The sequence below is a fragment of the Triturus cristatus genome, chromosome 7 (genome assembly GCF_964204655.1).
Source record: "Triturus cristatus chromosome 7, aTriCri1.1, whole genome shotgun sequence".
NCBI classification, from domain to species: Eukaryota; Metazoa; Chordata; class Amphibia; order Caudata; family Salamandridae; genus Triturus; species Triturus cristatus.
Genome location: NC_140590.1, coordinates 1,710,627,667 through 1,710,653,634, shown reverse-complemented (window position 1 = coordinate 1,710,653,634; position 25,968 = coordinate 1,710,627,667). Strand labels below are relative to the sequence as shown.

Below are 25,968 nucleotides of genomic sequence, written 5' to 3'. Positions count from 1 at the left end.
CTGTAAATAAGTCACCTATAGCCTTTGTGGTTTGTAAAAAAACTACAGATACCTCTGGTGCACTAATGGAGGGGGAGTCTAGACGCAATGAGATATTAGCCATTATAGATTGTGCCTCCCGCATCTTGGCCTCATTGCCAATAAAGGTCTTCCATTTCAGGCGCCTGCCGCAGTTAGAAGGACATACTTCGTGTGATAATTTCCACACATGAGGAATTGGGGTAGGAGGGCTGCCCTTCCACAAGGGAGACAAAGACAAGAGCAAGGGGTTGTGATCACTGTCTATAGACGGGCGGACCTCCATATCCACCAAGAAAGACCACAAGCAAAAGTTCAACATAATGTAGTCGATCCTGGAGGAATGGCCTATTCTGTTAAATGTATGTGCCCCCTTTTGGTCAGACTTAGATCTGCCATTGGTAGCTCTCACTCCGTATTCCAGACAGAGCGCGTTGAGGTCTATAGCATTTTGAGACCATCTTTTGATTGGAGCAATTGACAGGGGCGGAATGCCTCTTCTTGCATCATCATCTCTATAACCCAGCACATCCTCCGCTGCAAGAGGTTCGAAAGTGCAGTTAAAATCCCCCGCTAATAGGACAAGGGAGTTTGAGCCACAGTTTTTAAGTTCCTCATCAATGCCGGTTGGAGAGAGAATAGATCCTCCACCCCTAGAGCCTCTAACATAAATATTAAGTATTTCAAGTTCCGGCCCTCCACACGGGCCTCGAAGTGAGAGTCTCTGTAAATCCGGGGAAATAGTGGCAATGCATTTAATAGAGCACCGCAGGGAAATGCTTACCCAAATTAAGAGCCCACCGGAGGGGCGCCCCTTGCCTTCCTTGGGTCGAACAGCTGGAACAAAATAGGTAGTAAAGCCCAGCTTATGCTGTGGTTCCAGGCACCACGTTTCCTGGAACAGGCAAATCCCAAATGTTTCAATAAATGCATTCCACTCAGGGATGGCTAAGTTTCTCGCTAAACCAGCAATATTCCAACTGGCTACCTTCAGAGGCGCAATTGGGTCCTTTCCCCGACTTAGGGCTAATGCACCTGTAGTGAGAATAGAGTTAGTAATATTGTTTACATCACCAACAAGTGGAGCCACGTCATAAGTAGTCAAGAGGCTCTTAGTGGGCGAATCCCTACTAAAATCATGTGTAGCCTGAGAGTGTCCGCACGGGATCGGTAGAGACGGGAAAATACAAGTGGCGGGACTCCCCAATTGATCTCCTATGGGAGAGTTACCGATGGCTAATTCACCAGGTGCTTCAATGTGGCACTCATGTCTAGGGCAAGTTGTGTGTCAATAGCCTTGACGAGGGCAACCCTGTGGCTGGCTGAGGTTTATGTTGAATAAGCTGAATTTAGAAGTGTTACCACGGGAGAGGTGGCTGTCCCAGCTCTCCCTCGTGTGGAGTCCACTTTGCCTCACGAGCGGGTTAGGAGGATTAAAATAACTAAGATCACGGGTATCGATTGAACCCACACTGCTTACTAAGCTATTTCCCTTCCTAGAGCCCCTACATATGTAGCTGACAACCTTTGGATCTTCAAAGTTCACTATAATGCAATCCCCTTTGGTGGATTTTTTCCTACTTCCAATTCAACCCACTCTGCATACATGGATTATCCGGCCCTCCCAAGACAAGGGTCTATTCTCTTTGAGCCAGAATAGGGTCTTGTTAAACAAGTCAGTATAAGGCTCACTCTTGCCCGGGCTGAGGACCGGTACACCAGTCAGCACAACCACATAGGGCTGGCAATCAGGAGGCAGATTTATATTGGGGACCCGCATTAAGGAAGGGGCCTCATCAGGCTCCACTGTGTTTGCCTTTGCAATTCCAGTTGAACTAACGGTTGGGGTCTCATTTATACTACGAGCTGCTGGCGGGGTAGACATGCTAAATAAGTTTTCGTCGCCTGAGCCAACCGGGACTTAGGGGCGTGTCATCTTGTTGCCTGAGATATGGCTTGGAACCTTGGGAGTCTTAGATTTAGCCACATGCTTGTGGGAGGTATGAACTGGATGACTGGCAGTATCTTCCACTAACACAGTAGGGTACAGGTTACAGTTAGGTGTTTCCAACCCAGCTGGTATCCTGTCAGTGGAGGTTACTGAACTAGATAGAGCTGTTGACAGCGAGTTGCCGTCATGCCCCCCCCCCCCCCCAAGTCCTTCTTCCCTCGTCTTTAACTGCATTGTTATAAAAGATTTTAGGGAAAAAAAATTGTCTAAAGTTGTCTGTTCCAACTTATCCATACGCTCAGTTAGCCCTTTAATTCTGTCAAGTACTGGAAGGAGTAAGGATTTTATTATATCCTCCATTTTTTTAGTGGGGAGGGAATCTAGGGGGAAAGTCGCTGCACTATCCGCAGCAGAATTTTTGGACACAATAGCAGCAGGCCCCTCAAGATTATTTTCTTCCTGAAGCGATCTAAGTGCTCCTTCCACTACTTTGTTGAGATCACCCCTCCTAACGCCTACCCGCCTCTTGTTCTTACGGTTCTTTAACAGTCTGGTTATCCGGGGGTAGCGGATCTTGCACTCTTAGTAGTGGCCAGATGGATTTCAGCCTGAACCCCAGTGTCCGCCATAGGAGGCAAAGTTAGGGAAATGGTGGAATCAACCAAATGTGGGGAGGAGGAAAGAGTGCCTAACTTAGTTACTACTGGGATGGGAGCCACTTGATTTTGGGTGTTGAGTGTCGTGGCCGTCAGACTTTCGAGGCCCTCGATGTTGGCCCTCAAGGCCGCAACTCGAGTGTGATCTAAGGAGTGGGGGGCGTTGGGCAGCGAAGTTCGGACCGGGGAGGATATTTGGGCAGCTGGCCAACCGATGAGCGCCTATCAGTAAACGGACTTTGGGATAGCCGGCGTTCAGCCATACTGATTTCCTTGTCGATGACATTGGCCACACGCGTAATAAATTTATCCATGGTGCCCACCATGCCCCCCTCCTTCCCCCTCAGACTTTTCCCAGAGCGAGTTGGCATAACTATTACTGGACAGGGCTATACCTAAAATCACAAGAAAGCCCTGAGACAAATTCAAGAGTCCGAAGAATAGTACAGAATAACCCGCACTCTATCGTGCTTACATTCAGAGAAAGTTGCCTTGGAGATTAGTCCGCTACTGACAATCCCAGTCCACAACCTCTGTAATATGCAGGAATTCACAAGGATCAACAGCAGTACCTGTATGGGGCCGGTTATGGAGATACCGACAATTTAGGGGGTGAGCCCAGCCCGGCCTCTTCCGGCCCCGGACGGCCACAGACGGTCCCGCCCTTGTCCCGGGCTTCTCCCGGCGCCGACCCGCGCGCGATCCCGCGACGCGGAGGGAGCCTCGGAATATGTAGCGCCTCCGGGCGCGTAGTCCGGCGGAAGTGGGCGGGGCAAAGGAGAATGCTGGGGCTTGTGGTTCGACCCTGCGGCGGCCTCAGGTGGCTCGAGGCGGCGGGGGAACCAGGCGTCCACAAGGGTGCAGGAACTGTTGGCAGGTGCCCCAAATACCAGGTAGGTGCTGCGCAGTGACCACACTTGCTGGCTTCGTTGCGTTGACCCCGTTGCGTTGGTTTATCAGTGTCTTGGTTTGTGAGTTCAGAATATAGTTTTAATAGCTGTGGGGTCAGAAGATTTGCTGGTCCCCTATCATACTCGGCCTTTGTAGCTAAGGTCCTAATGGTGAGTTCCTTTTTTCCGGTGACTTGTTTCACAAAATGTTCAGAACCAGAACGTGCGTCTGGAGAACAGCGTGTGTGGTGCAGTATACTTTCTCTACATATACAGCAGGCTACACTGCAGAGAGATCCCACGTGCTGCTTGTTGAGGAGGGACGTATAGCGTGCCTGATGAGGGTGGCCAGAGAAAGTGCTGGCTTAGCAGGGCATTTATCGCAGCACTGTGGCCGTGCCAGACTGCTGCGTGATGACATGGGTGGGGATAGCATCACGGAGGGGTGTGTTAGGCCGAGACTCTGCAGCGGAGACAGGGCTGCAGGATGTTGGGGCCAGGTACAACAGGTGAGTGCGGAGTTAGCACTGTTTCCCTACCATCACTGTAGATACAATGGTGGCACATCATTCCGCAGATGCAGGTTGGCCGCTGCAGGCAAAGGCCACACTTGCTTGCACGTCAGTGGTCCAGGCACCTCAAAGCTGGTGAGGTGGACCTCAGGGTTAATGGCCCCTCTCGTCGCCAGTTTAGGGACTGCCCTGGGGTATATCGAGGGACTAAGACCGGTTCCGGTGGCCTCGTGGCATTGGCCAAGCTCTTCAAGATTTGGACACCACACATGGGAGTTTACTTGACTGGGCACACTTGAGGGAACTGACTCCTCATCTTCCGCCCACTTTATTTATACAGTACCCCCATCATTCAACGAGACTATTCCATTATGCTTACACACACAGGTGTAACTGATGGAGCAGGTTTTGTCTCTCCGTGCAGCAATTGCAGCTGTTGTTGGTGCTGTGTCAGCTGTTGTGACTGTTGTGGTGACTGTCATTGTTTCTGTGGCTCCCCCTGTTGTGGAGGCTGTTTTGCTTTTGTTGCGCCTTTGGTGATACCTCTGGTTAGTGCTGTTGTGTTTGCCTTGCAGTTAGTTGCTGCTTTGATGCCTGATGTGCTTCTAGCTGTTGCTGTTGCTCTAGTCTTGTTTGTACTGGAGTCTGTTGCTGCTTTTGTTATCCCTGACATGATGGCAATTCTGGTTGCTTCTGTGGTCCCTGCTGTTGAAGCATCTGTCATTGCTGCCACCTTGACAGCAGTTATTGCTGCTGTCGTCCCTGCTCTGGTAGTAGATGTCGTTGCCACTGTGGTCACTGCTGTGGATGCACGCTGCTATACCAAGGAGAGCAGAGGCCAGTTTTTGGATTAGAAAAGCTCTGCAGTGCTATCATTGTTCCAGACTACAAATTTTAATCACCTCATTAAAATAAGAACACAGTGTTAAACGTATAACTGTGCAACACAACGCTTTATTTTCTGTATTTTCCCTTTGTTGCCATGGTATGATTCCTCTCAAACATATCAATTTATCTCCAGTAAGATCTCAAAAGGGCTATGACCTAGCCTTTCCATATTTCCTCCTCACTTGATCCAATTGTCAGCTCATCACTGCTGGCAGACATTATGTACCAAACCACAGACCTTTCAGCCATGTACAACAAATATTCTGATGAATAACACATCTCCTTTCAGATTACTTAACAAATTCACCTTTGCCCAGCATTGCTTGTACCTTTAATGTCCAAATGTTGGAGGAGGATCCATGCTTATTTGAAAGGGTATCACATCGCTGCCACATCCTTCCTCCAAATGACCCATTTTTCTCTGTTTATATCTTTGGGTGGTTTGACATGCATTTGGAATAGATATGGACAGTGCATGACAGGCTGAAGCACATTGTCACATAAGGTACTTGAAGCTAGGGGTGCAAAGGAAAGGCTAAGCTAGAGAGAAAGTGAGCAACTAAGTGAATGTGTTAGTGAGTGAGAGAATAGGTGTGTGGGAATGATAACTGAATGGTTGAGAGAGGGAGTAAGTGAGTTAGTTAATGAGCAAGTTAATAACTTTGGGAGTGTATGAGAGAATGATCTAGGGAAAGGGCGGTGGATCCTGAAATTGTATGAATTAGTGAATGCCTGGCTGTTTAAACACATTTGTTTAGACAAGTTTACAGTTCAGCGATAGGAATAAAACTGGAATGTTAAGGACCCTACTGGATTACACTGAAGTATTCAGATCTTTGCGGTCCCAGTACTGTCACACCGAAGTTTCTACAAACCAGAATTAAAATACATTTTACAAGTCTTTAATATCTGTTTATATTTCAGCGTAATTAATTTAAAGCATAGAGAATGTAGAATACTAAAATTCAGATATAACAAAGCACAGACAATGTAAAGCATTTAAAGATGGTTAGGGTTAGCTTTAGATCAAGTGCTTTACTTTAGATGTAGAGTCTAAAGTAAGGTTTAGAATTAGCTATAGACAGTAGAGTTGTGATGCTGTTTTTGCAGATGCAAAGGTAATGGCATTCTGTGGGAGACAGGAATATTTAGAATTGTGTCTATTTTACTAAGCAAAGTGTCCACATCACAAGGGGAAGAGAGGAGCACGTGTTCGTACACATATAGTAATTTTAAACATCATGTGCTTCTGTGAATGATTTCTGTGCATCCTGTTTGCTTTTCTCATGTCCCATGTCTATAGAGGAGCCTGCTGACATCATCACTAAGAGCCTCATAAGACCAGCCACCTGAAGCGGTGATTACTGCAGAGAGGACACAAGCTAGTAGATGACAGTTCAAGATCACTACAGGTGAGTGCAGACAGCTGGACTTTGGCACTTTTTGATATCTCAAAGACAACACAAGAGAAAAATGTCATTTTCATTTCATAATTATGGCTTCCCGTTTTCCGTTTTTACTGATTTTTACAGATACATGCAAACAGAAAACTGTGTGTTTCCTTACTATTTATTTTTAAAAGTGGAAAAATACCGAATATGGTGCTTCTTGAGAAAGACTCTTCATGCTGTCTTTCATGAATTCCAGGCAACAGTTGAGCAGATAGACAGCATTGAGAATTAAAAAACACAGGATAAAATTTCCTGAAATACATGCTTATGTTAATATATATTTGTAACATAACTCTAATAAGTACCTTGTGAGTGTAGTGTTTTGTTATACATGGCTGCGTAACTTGCTCAGACGTGACCAGCATCTATGCATGAATGCACGTCCAAGAGTTGTATAAACATGTAAATATACAATTTTACAGCTCCATTTATTCTCAAAACACAAAATTAATACGAACAAATACCAATAAAATGTACAGAAAAGAAATACGGATCAGGGCCGGCTTTAGCACTGGTGGCGCCCAGTGCGACGATCATTCTTGGCACCCCCACACCCTGTGACCGCTTCCTCTGATTCTCTCATTACAACCAGGCAAAAGTGCCCCTCATCTCTCCAATCATAAGTCATTGCTAAACATAGCGCCCCACCCCGAGGACAGAGCCCCCTCCACAGGTAAGCGCCCAGTGCGGCCGCACCGGTCGCACTGCCCTAAAGCCGGCCCTGATACGGATAAATACAGACTGAAATGTTAAAAAAATGAATTCCAAAAAACCAGGCGCCCTATTCCTAAGCATGACATAGTGTATTTAGAAATACACCCGAACACAGCAGGTTTCTCGATAGAGATTGCGAGGACTTGGCCAAGGCATCACAAGTGCCTTCACTGGCTCTGGCAATACACATCAAATTTAAACCCCCTCACTAGTACACTGCAGATACCAAAAATCAACCCACCCTAATATTTATTTATTTATTTATTTTTTGACATTTATAAAGCGCTAACAAATACCCGTGGGCGTCTCGGCGCTAGACTTGACTATTCTTATCCATCCACAGCATCATTGCACCTTTCTCTATCTTTTCAGTCCACAAAGTTACCATCTAACTGCCCCATGGCCTCCTTCGTAATCTTCTTCCTCATACTCCTCTCCGTTTCCCCTCTGTCCTCTTAAGATGCCTGCTCCTCCAAGCTAGCTCCTTTCTTCATTGGTGAAATTAATCTTCTTTCTGTCCCTTCCTAGTTTATCCAACCTGCACGCCCAGATTGTAAACAATGCAGTGCAGTCACACAAGTAGCAAATTACAAGACATACCCTAGTATACACACCTGGAAAACTAACAGCTGCCTTCAGGAACATCAACTTCCCCCAGAAAGACTGCCCAGAACCCCCATCACCCAGGAAACAGTTCTTACACTCCAGAAAATGTGAGGTGAGAAGGTATGGAGGAATACAGCTCATAGCTGCACAGGGACACAGAGAAAAACAAGCATTGGCATAGCCAATAGGTCTCGCCTTTGGAACCTATAAGTATTTAGTTTAAAAGTACAATATCCTTGGTGAAACAACATTAACTGTTGCATGGCTAAACACTTATAAGGTCCCAAAACCATGACCTATTGGCTATGCCAATGTTTGTTTTTTAAGGTACCGCCGCTACAGAAGTTAAACGATTTTGTGCTCTCGACGTGGAAAAATTAGATGGAAGCATACAAAGGAGAGTCGCCATTGGCTGAGCATTAATCCAAGGGAAAACCTAGGTCTATGCTACCATTATACTCCTACCAGGTCCAGCGCTTAAGGACACCCTCCTCACTGTCAGCGTAACCTCTCCACTAGCTACGTTAATGGCCCACTCCATTATAAGAACAATAGAGGTAGGTTTGGTAAGGGGAGTGGCAGGGAAACCAGTTGCCTTCTTTTTCCCCATGACGGTTGGACAAATGGGCTTTGAGTTCGTGATAAGATTGACAAGCGAGGGACCCCCGAATGTTGCGCAATCAACAGATATTTCAACGACAGGCTCCACAGGAATAAAATCCTGTACAATTTCGAGTTAATCAAGTAAACCCTTAGGAACAGTACCCGCTGTTGTGATCCTTGTTGCATTCATGTTTGTCAATTACGACTGCTGTTTCCTGCCCTTAGCCCCACTAATACTCCCTGCGTAGGGATTCTAAAACCGAAATGAAAACCCAAGTACATCTACCGAGCCACCTAGAAGTCTGGTGGATAAAGGCTGTCACCCCAAGACCTGCCATTGCCCAATGGCCCTCCCACCTCTGGGCCCACTTTTAAATTAATATATGATTTGGAGGTTGGGAGGAAGAGGGGAGGGTGCCTTGTGGCATTTTTGCAGCATGGCAAGCGCACATGTGAGGAAGGAGCGTATAGGCAAGGATGAGCAGGGACAAGAATGACTAAGGGGTCCAGAGAGGGAGGCCTCCCTGGCAAGGTGGCATGGGGCAATGAGTGCATGAAAGATCACTGATGGAGGGTGGTTACAAGGGTAGCAGGGCAATGCAGAGAGGCACAAGAGGCAGGTATCCCTGGGAGGGATGAGTACTGCAATGGGAGCAGAGGGGAATACATTCTGGGAGATGGGTGCATAGACAAGGTGGGACTGCGGGCAAGTGAGGGGCAAAAAGAGCTTGATCATCAAGGTAAGGAGACTGGCTCACAGGGACAGCATGGGCAGGCAGCCATCAGAAGGGATGGACCTAGATGCATAGCAATGCATAAGAGGCACAGGAGGCCCAAGGAGGTTAAGAAGCACTGCTGTATGGGAGGCAAAGGCAAGCAATGTAGCTGGGTAGGCATTGGTGCAATGGCCAGCAAGACTCAAGAGGCACAAACAGGAGGCATAAAGGCCCAGACAGGATTAACCACTAGGGGCATGATTAGTACAATACTGACTGTGGTATCATGGCACAGTGTAATGTCAAGATTAACATCCTTGGACAGTGCGAGCTCTTATGGCATCCTATCCTTCTCAGCTTGCTCACCCAGGACATTTAGAGGTTACAGTCGTGACAATTTGACACTTTTACCTTCGGTGTTCTAGGACCAGCTTACTATTACCCATAACAGATTACCAAGTATACCCCTTTAGCACTTGACCCCTAAACTAATGGACAGAGCGGTCTAAGGCTTACTCAGGGAGGTGGTACGCAGACGCAGAGGTCACCAGAGACAATAATACAACCAAAAAATGCTACTAATCCAACTAGTGTTTTTACTTTAAAAAGAACAAAACAGTTTATACACTATTAAAATACTAAACATGGAAATATGAATACTCCTGGAGTAAGAACACTCAGTATAACACATGCTTTTCACAAAAACCAGACGCTGCCTTTTGCTTGACCTTGACACAGGCTACACAACATCAAAATTCCTCTACATATTGACGTTGACAGATGATCTTCCCTGTCAAACTACTGCCTATGAACCATCGTGCCAGGTTTTTCGTCATATGCAGACTTAAGCCTATTGGTTTTAACAGGGAGTTCTCACTGTCAGCAGTTAATACTTCTTCTGTGAAACGCTGCTCACATAATTAAGAACTGACTAGGTATGGGGCCCGTAGCTGGTCACAGCTGCCAAGATACTGTGTCAGCCCCACCTCCTCTGCTCTCATTCTGCTCGCTCCCCATTCTCCCTCAAAGGAGGAGACATCATGGTGAAGGCGGCTGCAGGCTCGCGCAGCAAGGTTGTCTTCTCTGACATGCTTCTCCAAGTCAGAGGTGGACGCCATACTTCATTAAATGCACAGGAGAAAGACTCTAGCCTTGCTGAACTTGTGTACGCAGTCTAGATATGACTGCGAAATTGTCTCAAACTTCTATTTTGTACCTTGCTCTGTTTACTACCCTTCAATTTGGTACGTATTGCGCTGGTACTATTTGCACTGTATTACACCTGGATAACGAGTTCATGAATTTTATTCTTGTGGTTTTTATCTTTTACTAGGGTCTTTTTATTGTAAAACAATGAATGTTTACCAATTTTTTTTTACTGTGTATTGTATTGTGCTTTTATGACATTCAGTCGAATAAAGCTTTTATGATGACTCTAGCAGCTTCCTTGGGCTTCATCTCAACCCCTTGCCCCTTCCGTGGACAGAGGAGCCCGCCTTTGTGGCAGAAGGTATTATCCCGGGATGGATTGGAGGGAATGGTGTTTATGTCAGCATCGCCATTCACGGTGTGGATATGAATTTCAAAACTGTTCGTTTTGTGCTTTCATTAACATAGGAGAATCTCAGATGAGGTGTTTGCATTGTACTAAATGTAATGGAGTTCTTAAGTGGACCTAGCCGAGTTTTCAAATGCACATGAAAATACTTGTGATGTGCAAGTTGAACGTTGAAATGTTTTCTCATTCCTTTACCTGCGCACCAACATTTGCAAATGTGGCCTTAAGTATTTTTTTTAATTTTACGAATTTCAGTCAGTTTTATAGTTCTGCTTGCACTGTAACCTTTGAAATTGTAATATTTTGTTCCTATAGAAAGAACCGATTTGTCTGTAACAATTGAAGGTCATTTTCTATGGCAGTACAGACGTGCTGTTTATATTTTGAATGTGCCTTTTTTTCTGTTGTGAAACAATAATGTAGCCTTATCATTAGATCATGTAAAGCAAAAGTCATTACCTCGAATTTCTTGCGGAAGTTGTCGTCTGCACTTGTGTGTAATGAAGGGATAGTGTCTGAACTGCGCGCATGCTCAGTGATGCTGTTTCATGTTGATAATGCTATCAGGTTGCTTCGGCCGCATCGAGGTGAATTCTCCTCCTTAGAAGGTTTGGTGGAAGTCACTTGGTGATAAGTTGTAATAAGCTTGTTTATTGTCTTTGCTTATCTCTCTGACGGCGAAGCATTCAGTTAAGAGAAGGTACTGTTTTGTCAGCCTTCTTCCTCATCAGGCAGTTAGTCGGTGTATCTTCCTATTAAGAAGAGCAGCCCTTCCATGGAGGATGAGAGAATAAACAAGTGCGTTCCTCGCGCTAAATGGAGGCAGCAGGGGGAGGGGCGAGAGGAGGGGGCGAGTGAAAGCGGTTCACTTGCGGGAGCGTGCAGCGCCAGGAGCGATAATTGCTACCATATGGTTCCGCGCGCTTCCGCAAGTGAATCTCCAGACGTGCACGCTTTGCCATTGAAGGCAATGGAACGCGTGCACGTTTTTGGCTGAAAAGCCAAAGCGATCGCAAAAGGTCTTTTTGCCTACGCAGCGCATGCGCGCTGCGTAGGCGAGACCTAATGAAGGAAGCCTTCCTCTGTTCATCACCCCTGGTGGTTGCCATTCCCCCTTTAGAGATGTGAGAACTGCAAATGGAAAACAGTGATGGAAATTGTCCCTGCACTAGTCCACCAAAGAAGGCATGCTGGACTAGGTGAGCAACATAAACAATAACCCCATAAATAGAGAGTCAATTAAGCCTCTCATTTACACATTAGAATTCTGATTAGGCCTTTGAAATATCGGTAGACTACAGAGTCAACAAGTACAGTACCAAAGATGCTCTGAGGATGGAAACTTAGCACCTCTCATATTTTCTGTATGTAAATAAAATGCATCCAGTCTTCTAACTGGCAGGTGTCTGTATCTCATATACGAAAAATGAAATGATTCTTCCATCCTTAAGCCAGTGTTGTGGTGCTTGTGGTATTAATAAAGAATGCAATGGGGAAATATAGAAATATTCAAAATGTTCTCGTCATGAGAGTTTGAGGGAGAGAAAGCGTGTGATTATCTTATTGAATATTTAAATGGACTTACCTAAATTAAATGTTATACTTACTATCCCTGCATTTCCTCTGGGTCAGCTGAACAAGAGTGTGTTCTATTAGTGCTGCAACCTTTTGCTTTTCTAATTGGTGTGGTGGGGCTTTGATGACTAAATGAAACCCGAAATTGAGGCTGACTACTGGCCCATCAACCCAGACTATACACTGACATTTTCTAGTTACTGCGGATCAAGAACCAATATTGCTTCGCCATATGCTTTTTAACTCAAATCACTGTGGGAAGATTGGCTATTAGCATTCCAGATCCCAAAACTCTGGTCTCTTGACTCCATCATGTATGTAAGCTCAGTGCAAGTGATTTACTGATGGTGGGTGATTGATGGGGTATATCTGAATCCAAGTGCATGGTGAACAACTTGGTGGCCCTCCTGATGCAGGCTGCCTAATTGCATGGTAGACAGGTTACCCTACACCTAATGCTTCTTAAGCTTCCCTCCATAATACCAATTGTAGTTGGTGGTTGAGAAGAAAGATGCCAATGTATTCCTTTTGTCACATTAGGTTTGTTCCTGCTCTAGTGAAACTCACGTATCCTCTGCTTCTGATGCTGCTGTTAGTCTCTGAGATTATGAGAACCAATGGACAGGGCTGTCTGGCTTGGAATCAAAAAAACAACCATGGCCAGTCTATAAAGGTCTGACCAGTGATGCTTGGGTTCATAATGCAGGAATAGCTGGAAAACAAAAGGAGATTGGGCTACTTTCTGTTGCAAGATTTGCATAGTGATTCTGGGCTCTGACTGCAATGTACTTGGTGTTCATCAGCTAAAAAGCAGAATTAAATTTAGTGCATGGTTGTTAGTGTGTGGCCTATGTGGAATAAATCACAAGAAAGCTGAGTAAAAAATGCAATTATGGGTTATTTTGGGAAACCTCTAGTCTTTCACAAAACTGTAATAATGCTGATATGTGGTCATTGTTGTAGTGACACCGAGGGGATTTCCATCATTGGATGTTGGTTTTGCGTGTTAAAAATTAGGGTTGGACCTGACTCCCATAATTTGCTGTAGCATAATTAAGTGAAATTCCAGCTAAACATTGCGAGAGGAGAGTAACCTTATAGTTTGCACTAAATAATGCAATGCAATAGAACATTAACAGCAGCTGCCAACAGCTGCTTGCACTCTGTTTGCGGTTGGCATTTTTTGCTACAAATCACTGTAAATTACGCAAATTACATAATTGTGTAAGTTCAGTAATTTCAGGTCATAAGAGTAACGTTAAATTACCTAAATTACTTTGATTGCTCTGACATACATAAAGTTTTGCCAAGGCCTAGTAAAAATCTATTGGCGTGCTCTCCTAAAGACTGAGTCTTATTCCCTTAAGGTACAGTTTTTTCATTGGCCGTCTATTGGAAGTCATATTTGCGAGGTTCAAAACTTCTGCTTTCATTTTGGTGGTTGATATTAGTTTGGGTCCTCCTGAGCCTTGTCATTTCCATCTTTGTCCTTCTGCCCACTCTTCTTCTGTCCCCTTAGTATTCCCTGCTCTGGCAGGCCTTTTTAGATCCGATTGTCCTCACCCTTATCCTGCTACCCAAAATGATTGATCTGTTCTACTTGGTCTCCTTCTCAACCTGGCTCAATAGGTCCTGATCTTCACAGCCCAATAGGCTATATAGTCCCCCTTGTGTTGACCATCCTGCTGCCATTGGCCCTGGGCCCCCTGGTAGTAATGATCCCTATCCTGCTTATCGTTGTCTCCTGGTCATAATGGCCAATATACTCCCAATCCTGATTTCCAATGTTGTCCCCATTGTGGCCCTGATCCTCCTGGTCCTCCTGTTCCTTATTCTTATGGTACTGCTTCTCTGGTCCTCTAGATTCTAGTTTTCCAATTTCACAGGCCTCCAGTCCTGTCTCTCTTCATACTCCTCACCCTAGCTAGTCCATCTGGTTCTTCTGAACTTGTTCTTTAGTCACACTTATTTGCCTGTTTCTAATGCTTCAAGCTCTTGGTACCGTTTTCCGTGTAGTCCTGGCACTCCTGTGTCTGATCATCTGCTGCTGGTCCCACTGCCCATTGTTATTCTAGTCCTCTTAGTACCCCAGTCTCCTGCTTCAGCAAGTCCTACTAATCCCACTGCTGTCCTAATTTTCCTGTTCCATCTTATTCTTGTCCATCTGACCCTGGTCTCCTCTGTCATTGTCCTCTTATCAATGGTCCTCCTGGATTCAGTATTCCTTGTTATTGACCCCTTGACCTTGGTCCTTCTGGTTGCCATGCTGTGGGTCATTCTTGTCCAACAAGTCCTTGTCTTCCTGGTTTAGGGTCTTCCTAACTTTGATTCTCATCGACCTTCTGATCCTAATGTCACTGGCCCTATGTTTTCTGGTCCATTCTATTTCTCTGCAGTCTGCTGATCTATGGCATCCTGGTCCTGCTAAACATAGTCCTTCCTGGTTCTGGTATGTCTGTTCCTGGTCTTTCTGCTTCAGACCCCTTGGCCTTCCTTGATATGATCTCTGTGGCCCTGGTCCTCTTGCTTCTGGTGGTCCTTTCCAATTGTCTCCTGGTAGTGGTCCTCCTGGATCTGTCCACATAGGTCTAATGTTCCTGGTCCTCCTCATCCCTCTGATCCTGGTCAGTGCACCCGAACATTTCAAGCCCTTCTTGTCTTGCTGATCCCGGGCCTTTTGTACTGCATAGCCCAGGTCCTTCTGTTCCTTTGGGCATGTGTCCACTGGTTCCTGCTGGTCCTGTTCCTCCTCGTACATTTGTTTCTCATCCCCTCTGGGATTCGTCATCCAGGTTCCTGGTTCTTCTTGCCCTGGTCCTCATGGCTCTGGTATCTAGCTCATCTGGTGGACCACCTACTGGTCATCACCCTTCTCTTTTTTCCCCCAGTCCCCTCCACAATGATCTCTAAGTCTGACACTCTGGTTGTTATTTTTGTCTTCCAGATTTTATTTGTGGAAGCAATACTGTCAAGAAATGAGGGCGCCCTAGAGGGAGGACCTGGGCCACTTAAAACACTGCTGAGCATGTTAATAGTAAACTACCATTTGTAAAATACATTAGGTAGGCACCTAAAATGTCATGTGTCTGAAGGGCCACTAATGACATGGAACCAATGACGGTCAATGCCTGAAACCCACTCTGGTATGTGAATAGTGTAAATAACTGTGTTTATTCAGCTGGTCATTGAGTGAATAGACACATTCCTCTTACATTTGCTTACCAGTCTCCTGCTTTCACTTCACCTTTCCCAAGGAGCCAATTACTGTGTCTTATCCAGTTTACCTCCTCCATGTGCCCCATAGCACTGTGTCCGCTAGCAGCAAATGCCTTATGTTGTTTTCTCTCCTTCTGTGGCCCAGATATCAGCTGTGTTTCTCCACTGCCTCTTTGCTGCTGTTTGTCAGCTGCTGTTATGTTGCCAGCTCTAAAATACTAAGCTACTGCAATCCACCTTAAAAGGAAGCCCAAATCTAAAACAACCCCTTCCATAAGAAGAGGAAAATGAGCCCAGCTTCACATATCATCAAAAGGCAATTCCCGAATGCTATAAAAAATGTATTGTCATGAGTGAACAAAACATGTATGTAACATACTTTACAGTTATACTCATCATTCTTTTCAGATACACAAATAGTACTAGATTGCGGCACAAAATATCTGTGTGCCACATCCTGAAGCTCCTGAAACAGGTTTGAATTTCATTACTTATTTGATATTATGTGAATATACAAGATGCTTTACAAAATGTATTTACTGCCTTTTCCTGTGAAAACAACTTATTCATGTAGTTTTGTACTTTTTTGTATGTGAGTTTACTTTTGAATGCTTCATAGTCTTTCCTCCACTCCTATTGTAAGATAGACACAAACCTGGCCCTGCCTGGAGTTTCCCTTCATGTTTGGCTAAATAAAGACCTCCTTCACACTATTTATCTGGACGCACATCAAATAGTACATGATCTCTACTATGTCGTCTGTGGCCAGATAAAGAATGATGCAAAGCAGCAAAGGTAGAGGAGCACTGTTTCTGTACTTAATACCAATGTTTATCACAAGCCTTTTATCTCATGAGGCAAAATGCATATTCAAGAAGATAAGATAGAAGTGTCTTTTACACCAAAGAGAACACAACAACTTTCTTCTTTTGAAAAGTTAATATCCTTATTCTTTTCTTTTATTCATGACTCTTCCTAGCAGTGCATATAAATTACAACGTACAGCCTACGAGTTTCGTCCCAACCTCACTGGACTTCTTCAGGGCAAGGTCTAAAGGTACATTACTCCAATTTCTTCAAAAAGATGTAACAACAATACCTTCCAGTCTGTTTAGATCTATGCGCTATAAGTATTTAATTCATTTTCAACGGACTGCGTCAAAAAGAACTGAGTACTCCACAGTGATTCTGTTTTATTTTCAAATTTAGTTCCCTATAAGACTTTATTTTCAAATTCGAGTTAATTCACTGCCTCCACAACCCTTTACGTTGGTTCTGTCAGAGCGTGATTGCTACATTCATTTTTAAGAGTCCATGTATGTTCACGTTGTATCTCTCGCAAAGGTGGTGCCTTCACCTATTTAGGCGTTAGGCATTGTCTGATGGACGAGGGAAAGATCTTCCTGTATGAAGAGTGTGAAAAAATAAAGATAAAGAATGATGTTCTGATATTTAGCAGCCCGCTGGCTAAATTGCTTACATTTTATACTATTATGTCGGCTTCTGAGTAAATAGTAGAGAATATTTACTATTGATTGGTGGCCAAATAAATAGCCACTTCATAAAGCAAAACTAAATAACTACCTGGAATCAGTCTCAGAAATGACCATTGGAACATACAATTACAGATAGAGGAGAAATTTCCAACTAGTGTGGCAAGTTTGCTCAACCAGATTAGGGGGTCTCTACACCAGTGCTGATAAGGAATTCTCTTCTCCAGGGTTGAGGTATCTCCCTCAAACTCCCCATGCTAGGTTCAGGAGCAGGAACCTAGGAACATAGCTTTGAACTGGCAGGAGAGGCAGCCGGATACTTCCTTGACTTAGAGAGCTGCTCGACTGCTCAGGAGGAATATTAAAAGAAATTAAGAATCCTTGAATGAGTCTAGGCACTGCTCAGAAGACATGGTGCCATGGAGAGGAAGATGCGGAACAAGCCAAACATCTTCTGTGCATGGGAGAGGGATGTGTACTGCTCTTCAAGGGGGAACACTTAGGAGTCCCTGAGATACCACAAAAGCCTGATCTGACTCATAGCTGCCAAGTTCTCAGATTGCTTTGTTGTGACATGTCTATGGCTTCAGTTGGCATATGAGAGATATTCGTCTGTCAAAAGTGTGACACTTCGAGTGACACTTTCTGTTGAGTAGATCAAATAATGACCTGTATTTGAGTATTTCTCAGTGCATTTTCTGTTCATATTGTCCAGACATATTATACAACAATGAGCATACACTTAAAACAAGCCAGGCCTACTGGGATTACCAATGCTAGAATAATCATCTCCATGAGTGATGACAATTATTTTCTTCCAAATAAACAAAATAGAAAAAGTTTCAGTTCGGAGATTATTAACTATGAACTCAATATCACTAGGGCTGTGGAAGGGGTAGTGACCTTCAGAGAGTCTCCATCACTCTGCTTTCCCCCTCACCCCCTTACAACTGCAGTCTCCCTCTCTGACATTTTTCTCCTGATGTCTTTCTGATCTTCTACACATCCTTCCTTTTCACCGGTCTTTTCACTCTCTATTTCTGCATGTACTTTCTTGCATCTTCCCCTTGGCCATGTACTGACTCTTTCTCTCTCTCACTCATTCGCAATGTAAATGTAAATGTAAATTGATACTTGAATAGCGCACTACTCACCCGCAAGGGTCTCAAGGCGCTTGTACGAATACCGCTGTGGAACCCATCCTGGCTTTCCCTGTGAGGTGTCCACTCCTGGGCACCCCCAAGGTGGAGGCCAGGCATCCTTAGCGTTGTGGGGGTCGTTGTGGAGATTATGCAAGCTATTGCCCAGAGTTGCAGAGTGGGACTCCATGATTGGAATAGGCACCGAGGCGACAATTGTCAGGTCTGTGGAATTTTGAGCCCAAGACCCACCGAGGCGGGGAATTGAACCCTGGTCCCAGGCCAGACCTCTGCATCAGGGTCTGCCTTTCTAACCATTGAGCTACACTTCTCCAATCAGACACTCATACACACACACTCTTTCTCATTCTTTCTCCACATCTGTAAATACATTTCTTTTTTCTGAGTTTGGTGCTCTCGGTATGTTGACAGCGATGTACCTCCTTTGTACATAGTGGTAATTATATTAGTCCCATGTGGGAGAATTGCCCTGTGCAACAGCCAAGAGGCTGCTGTCCGCATTAACATGTATTCAATACTTTACTACTTTCCTTTATGATTTAATGACAGGAAATGTGACAAACTTCTACCGACTTCAGTAAAAGTAAATAAAATAGGTGGAGCCCAGCCAATTTCCATGGTAACGAGGCATCTCTCCTAGTTCTGGGTCTAGCTCATAATAAGTGCCTGGGGCAGAATAGCAGCACACTGGCTCATGAGTTTATTAACCCTTTAGCACTACAGATCCTAGTCTCGCATAAAGGTGCAATGATTCTGCATGACATTAGCATTTCAGTGCAGGGATGAGTATACCAGCACTAAAAGTGATACTCTAACCCAGTGGTCTCCAACTCTTTCTATACTGAGAGCCACCTCTGATCACTGAAAATCATTGTGAGCTACTAAAGGCGGTGCAACGTGTACGTCGTTCCTAGAGACCCCTCCACATCCCTCTTCACTGACTTTAAGCCGAACGTCTCTGGAGCCAGTACTGTGGTTTGAACAAAATACGTTAAGGGCCCTAGAAACATTGATAAGAATGACTTTGGATTTGTGTTGTCTCCATACTTTATAGTATGGAGAGAGAGGAGTGAGTTTGCAATAAAAGTTGTACTATTTTGAACTCAATGAAACTGACGAGATAGAAGCGCTCTTATCATTGAAATGGCCACATGAAACTTTGTTCTTCTGTGCTGTGCTTGTTTAAGAGTGAGCTCTCTGTTCAACTTCAGAGCTTATTATTATATAATTCACAGTTGAATAGAACATGAGCATCCGCAAGGGTGGGGGGACATGGGGGTGCCTGCCTCCCCCTGGATTTGTCGCCTCCCCTTTAAAAACATTTCAAGATCACACTTTTGGTATAACACCAGCAGCACAATCTTGAAACATTTTTATATATGCCCTTCCCCCAAAAACCTTTTGGCTTTTCGTTCTTCAGTCAGCTTAGACTTCCAACGTGGAAAAAATCTGAGTCAAGAAAGATAAGTCAGCCTGTTCAGGGCAGCTTCAATAGTACTGTGAATTATGTAATGATAACCTCTGAAGTTGAGGAGATAGTTCATTCTTAAACATGCACAGCTAAGATGGACAAACTTTCATGTGGGCATTTTAATAAATAAAATATTTCTTTCTCATCAGCTTCCAGTGACTTCAAAACAGAAGTACTTTTATTAGCAAACTAATTCCTCTCTCTCCTTCATAGAGCAAGAATTAACACATGCCAGAAATAAGCACAAATCCATTTACACTTCCTGGGTGGAAATAAAAGTTGAAACAAAAGAGAAAAGTCAGCCTGTTCAACTTGGTCTGTTAACATTGATCAGATTAATTAACTTTTGATTTATCCGATAACCTACCTCTCAAGTTGGATATTTTAGAAGCCCTTGGCCTTTCACTTATTGTGTTGCTGTGCCAGAACACTTGCACAGTAGCCAACCACAAAACCTGGGCCTTATATCAAGGCTCCTGTGTGAAGGCTACAGCTTCGCCTTACTGGCCACACAGGTTGTGCCGCGTGGAAGGGCGGTGCCCAGCTGCAGAAGGGAGGCGTGCGATTCCAGTTGGGTATTCTAATTCAGCTCATGCCAGAGTCAGGCTTTCAGCAATGACATCACTTGCTTCTGTCAGCCCTGCCCTAGCTAAGCTCAGTTAAGAGAATCAGAGCCACTGGTTTATTTGAGGATGGGCAAAGGCTACAAAGAGGCCTGAAATTGAACCAAATAATATAGACTGGCTATACTAGGGTGAAAGTAGATACCAGGTCACAAGCTACTTGCAAGATGTCTGTGAGCTACCAGTAGCTCGGGATCTATTGGTTGGAGACAGCTGGTCTAACCCCTAATGTGTGGTACCTGGTAGGGCTGCTGACTGTGCACATCCATGGATGTACGGCACCTGGGAAATTTAGGGCCTGATTTAGATCTTGGCAGAGGGGAATACTCTGTCACAAATGTGTTGGATATCCCATCCCCTGTATTACAATCCCATTACATCCTATGGAGATTGTTGGAAATGGCCCTTTTTGCAGGGTTAGCCCCAAACATTTTGCTTCTTCATCCTTTGTTTTCCTGAGCTGTGGTTGTAGGACTCTGGGCATCTTACCACTGCTGATCAGTGCTAAAGTGTATATGCTCTCTGTGTAAATTGTTATTGTGATTGGTTATCCATTACTGGCATATTTGTCTAACCAGTAGGTCCCTAGTAAAGTGCACTGAGTGTTCCAGGGCTGGCAATTCAAATGCTACTAGTGGGCCTGCAGCACTCATTGTGCCACCCACATGAGTAGCCCCAAAGAGATGTCTCAGGCCTGCCACCGCAGTGCCTGTGCTCAGTTTGCTAACTGCCATGTTGACCTGGCCAGTGTACCCACTTGCCAGGCCTGACCCTTCCTTTTTCTTACACCTAGGACACCCCTATGGTAGGCCCAAGGTACCCCCTGGGCAGGGTGCAGCGTATGTTAAAGGTAGAACATGTACTAGTGTGTGTAACATGCCCTGATAGTAGACTACTGCCAATTTAGTTTTTCACTATTGAAAGGCTATCTTGCCCATAGGACAGAATGGGAAATGCAGTGTAACATGTTTACCTGCATATATTCCCATAGGAGTGAGATAGAAACTTGGAGTCTGATATCCCTGAACTCAGAATTTAATAACATATCTTTTAGGAAGGATGGTTTTTAAATTCTGTGTTTGAAAATATCACTTTTAGAAAGTGGCTATTTTCTTGTGTACCTCTGCCCGTTTGTGGATTGACTGTCTGGTTTGAAAGTGACAGGGGCTGGGTGGCTCCAGGAGACTGGGTGAATCAGCACTAGGCTGAATAGACCTATCTGCATTTGGAGTGGTGGGAGGAGTAGCACCTCGGCCTGAATAGGGCTGTGCCTGCCTTCTACAATGCTGGCTCCACCTCCTGTGGTGCGTCTGATGACCCTGGCCCACACTGACAAAGGAAGAAGTTATGCACTGGCAGAGTGCACCCAGAACTGGTTTCGACTGGGTCCAGGACCCCTCACACATAGAGAACAAAGACTTTTGGGGTATAAATATGAGAGCTGAAACCCCTGAATTTTAGACTAGGAAACTTCATGATTAAGAAGGAATACCTGCCAAAGAATAACAGCTGAAGAAGACTGAGGGAAAGTGCTGCCATTGATGTGTGTCTTTCAGGCTGACCTGGAGTTGCTGATGTTGCTGAGGAAGAGGACTAAGGGACTTTCTGCTGTGTGCTGTGTTCCCCTACTTGAAGAGGAACTGTGCTGTGTGCTTTGTCCCTCTGAAGTGAAACTGTCTCCAAGGGCCTGAGAAGAGCTGGCCTCCTGTTAGAAACTCAGGGATACAAACGTTTCTCAAAGACCCTGAAGCTCGCACCTCCTGCACCGTGCTCCTCTTTCTCTACTGCCTCTGGGGATATTTGTGTGCCCCCAGGACGTCGCTGGTGCCCGCCGTGAAGCCCGGCTTACCTGCACGCCTATTTGCTCTCAAAAACCAGAGAGAGCACTCTGTTTATCACCGCTGCCGGCCCGTGACCGGAGAGAAGCACTGAGGGCCGGTATTCCATCACTGCCGGTCCCCGATTCCCAGAAGTGCTGCATGCTTGCTTTTGTTTCACCACCGCTACTCGAGCCAACTGCCCGAAGCCGGGTTAGCTGAGGAGAAGAACCGCGGTTCATCTGGAGCGGAGACGGAGGGTCGCCTAGCAACCGGGACTCCTACACCCACGTCACCACTACACAGAGTGGGGGGCCGCCCGCAAGGAAGTCTCATCCTTGCCGACACATCACCGCCGGAGGAGAAGGGCTCCTGCCGGGGGATCGCCTGGAAGTGGACACCAGCGCGAGAGCAGCCCCAGGTAATACGACCCCAGCCGCGCTGTTGTCTGTGCGAGGCCGGGAGCGGGTTGGGAGCCGGCAGGGCTGCAAGTGACTTTGCGGGGGCGCTGTTTTCTGTGCGAGGCAGAATTTTGGCTACAAGTACAACGGGGGCATATTGTTGTTAGAAACGCAACCTTTGAGGCAGCATTTCAGCTGTGAATGCCGTAATTGGGCTAAACCCGATCGGAGGGTGAGAGAGGCCCCGCGCACAAGGAACAAGTGCCCAATGTTGATAGTAGCACATTTTTAAAGTGACTTTCCACACGTTGGAAACAGAGTTTACAGCAATACTGACTCTACAAGTTCATTTATTTTTACAAGAGCATTCCAAAGAATATTTCTAAAGGAAGGATGAATTATGTATGTTGGTTTCATGTCGTTTTGATCTTGCCTAATCAGATAAAGATATTTATATTTTTATAAATAACTTGTGTGGTGTCCATTTGTGGTGTTTCACTGTGTTACAGTGAGTGTTGATACAAATACTTTACACATTGCCTTTGGGATAAGCCTATCTGCTTCTGCCAATCTACCAAGGGGGTGAGCAGGGGTTATCTAAAGTGTGTATCCCCCTTACCCTGACTGGAAGCAAGGGTCCCTCTTTGGTCAAAGGTACCTACCTCTGCCAACTAGAGACCCCCATTTCTAACAGAGATCATAATACTGCGGACAAGACTACTGTCATGTTTATGATGGAGTATTCCATCCGCCGTGAGTTCCCTCCAACCTCCCAATTCTGAAAGGTTGTGAAGCTCTGCTGTAGACCATCTAAGCACCAGAAACCAGGTTGGCACTATAAGAGAGTACACCACAGTCCATAGTTTTCACAAGACACAAGCCGAAGTCCGGCAGGAGAGCCACAGTTTATCAAGTAACTGGACAGCAGTTGACAGTCATAAAAAGAAACAAGCTGAAGTGCCGGAGTAGATACGAAGTGCTGGGTATAAACTGCAGTGATGGAGAGGCCAACATCAGGAACTACTTACCCACCAATTGTTGCCACCTAGTATTTTGTGTGGTGGAATTCTGACATTTGCCAGTGATTAACAAACAATGAAATCCTGCGCAACTAAAGATACAATTCAAAAAGTTGCCGCATAGCACTTGCTTTGAGAGTGAAAAGACAAAGGGTGGAGGTCAAAAATATAAAGTAAAGAATAAAAAGAAAAGAAAAAGATCTCAATAGGGATTGTTAGCATCCCATCATTACACTACTAAGTGCCCAGTGTCATCATCTGGGATACCAAACAACTCTTCTAGAACCCTCTTTAATCACAGAGGGAATATGAATGAGTTGTATCCTCTTATCAAGTTCTTATCAGAGGAAAATATATATAGAAGAGGAAACTTTCTTCCAAGAAATGCAGTGCAAGTAAAACAAAACAAGAAATTGTGATTTAAAATAGGATAAGCAGAAAAGACAGAAAGTAGTGTACTTCTTGCTTATATTCTTGAATCGCATTCCTACGTCAGGACCTCATTAACAAAACTTTGCAATTTTTTTGTTTGTATTTTAGATGTCCTATACATCGAGCTTACACTGAGGATTTGAAGACAGTTACCCATTAATTTCTGCAAAGCTTGAATATAGCAGTAGCAAAGTTTTGTTAATGAGGTCCTGAAGAAAGCCAGGGAGAACTTTCCCAATGGCTGAAACATGTCGACCAGAGATACGAGCAGTGATTAGTTACAACTGCTATTCCCCCTTTTTTCCTGCACTGTTTTTACGTAGGACATCCACAAGACATATGATCCTGCCTTCACTCCTACTGCGCTCCATGGTATATTAGTCCTGCACCTTAACGGAAAAACACTGATGTTTTATTGAACAGGTTATTGCAGGCATGCATATCTGGAAGATATCTTGGCTTACGAAATCACACAGGCTGCCAAGTATCTACGTTTTGCCGTGTCCAACTACAGCATAGGCTCTCCACACCCATATCACCCCATACCCCCTGATAGGCACCCTCGATTTTCCTCCTGCAGCATCTGGGGGGGGGGCATTTCAAGCCAGGCAAGACACCAACTGCAAATGTATCAGGGATCCATTCCGACCCCGGGACCCTTATGGGCTTTCCTACGCTTCAGGAATCCTATGGTCTGCCTGAGACTGCGAAATGGCAATATTTGGCAGTTGCGCACTGGGTGACGCAATCGTGGATTCGATCGCATGCTAGCAATACCCTGACACCCTGTGTGAAATGGCTCCTCACAAGACTTTCAGACTAGAAAATACTCTCTGACATTTACACGTTTTTAAATACAATGCACTCACCGCTGCGATCACCAGAGCGGGACAGATGGGAAAGGGAATGTGAGCGGCCTTTCGCTGACAGGGAATGGTGTGACATACTGCACGGAACACGAAAGTCCGCTTAACACACTACCAGCAAGGAAATGTTCCTAAAAACTGCCCATTACTGGTATCTTACACCAGCTAATATGGCAGTTTGGAACCCGAGTGGGGGCAACCGTTGCTGGTGGGACTGTGGACAACAGGGCACACTCACCCACCAGCTCTGGCACTGCCCCAAGCTTCAGTCTTTCTGGGAGGGAGTGCTAGCAGCCAAAAATGCCATTTACGGGACGTACATTCCGAGGTTCCTTAGCTATATATTACTAGGCCTCCCAGAGGTAGAGCCATTACCCTTGCTTTTGGAGCGGCTAAACACCTTCTTCTTAGTAAATGGAACACCACAACTATCCGGTCGCACTTGGATTGCTTACAAGAAAATGGGGAAACAGCCTTTTCAACGCAACAGTTACAACGCATGCAATTACCTTGCATGCCGTTGCAAAGCAACAGGTGTGCAGCAGTGGGTAGAAGGTATTGGATTTAAATCCAACACCTTCCCTATTGTTGCACACACTGGAGTTAGGATAGGAAATTAATCTATTCGAACTTCCAGTGCTCCCCCGACAGAAAGTCGGGGTAAAGTTTTGCATTGCAACGGCATGCGATGTAAAGGCATGTGTTGTAACGTCACATATTCCAAAAATTGTGGGACATAATAGGCATGGAGAAATTAACAACAGTAGCAATGCAGCACCTCCCCCTCTTTGACAAAATGTGGCAGCCCACCTTGACATACCTCTCCACTTATTTCCGGGAATTATCTTATCCCTGCTATCTCTGCGTCCTGCGTTTAGTACCAGCAGAGGCCCCTGCAGAATACCAGCCACCTGAACACACCCCAGTCTTCTCTACTATTGGGCAACTTTCTCTCTTTCCCACTTCCCTGTTCCTTCTGATTTATTCCCCATGATCACTGCACACTACGTAGTATCCTCTGCGCATACAAGACCTGCCTTCCCCATTATCTGATCACCACCGGCCAAGCTGATCTAGGTGGACAGTGTATTCTGAACTTCACGATTAAATAAATAAAAACAGATTTAAACCTAAAAAAAGTATGGCATCAGGGTATAGTTTAATTTCACACCTGCTGTCTAGAGGTTGTGCAATTTTTCTTTCTGTCTTCCTGAATTGCTACTGTCAGGGGTTCAATAAAAAATTAACACAAAACTGGGGTAAACGGGAATCCATCCCTGCTTCGATGCCTTACTCTGATGGGGATATTCATCTCTGAATTAAGCAGAATTT

At 45.1% G+C, this 25,968-nt stretch overlaps 1 pseudogene across 5 annotated transcripts in view; it reads left to right on the top strand.

The window, feature by feature from the left end:
- Positions 1-6,243: 6,243 nt before the first annotated feature.
- Positions 6,244-25,968, top strand: part of LOC146812837 (epidermal differentiation-specific protein pseudogene) — a 49,032-nt pseudogene continuing 29,307 nt past the window's right edge. The window contains exons 1-3 of one of the 5 annotated variants that reach the window (XR_014966919.1): positions 6,244-6,327; positions 15,763-15,829; positions 16,334-16,411. The product of XR_014966919.1 is annotated as an epidermal differentiation-specific protein pseudogene, transcript variant X1 (transcript). The remainder of the gene's footprint in view (positions 6,328-15,762; positions 15,830-16,333; positions 16,412-25,968) is intronic. The other 4 variants (XR_014966920.1, XR_014966921.1, XR_014966922.1 and 1 more) reach the window with 4 other exon arrangements.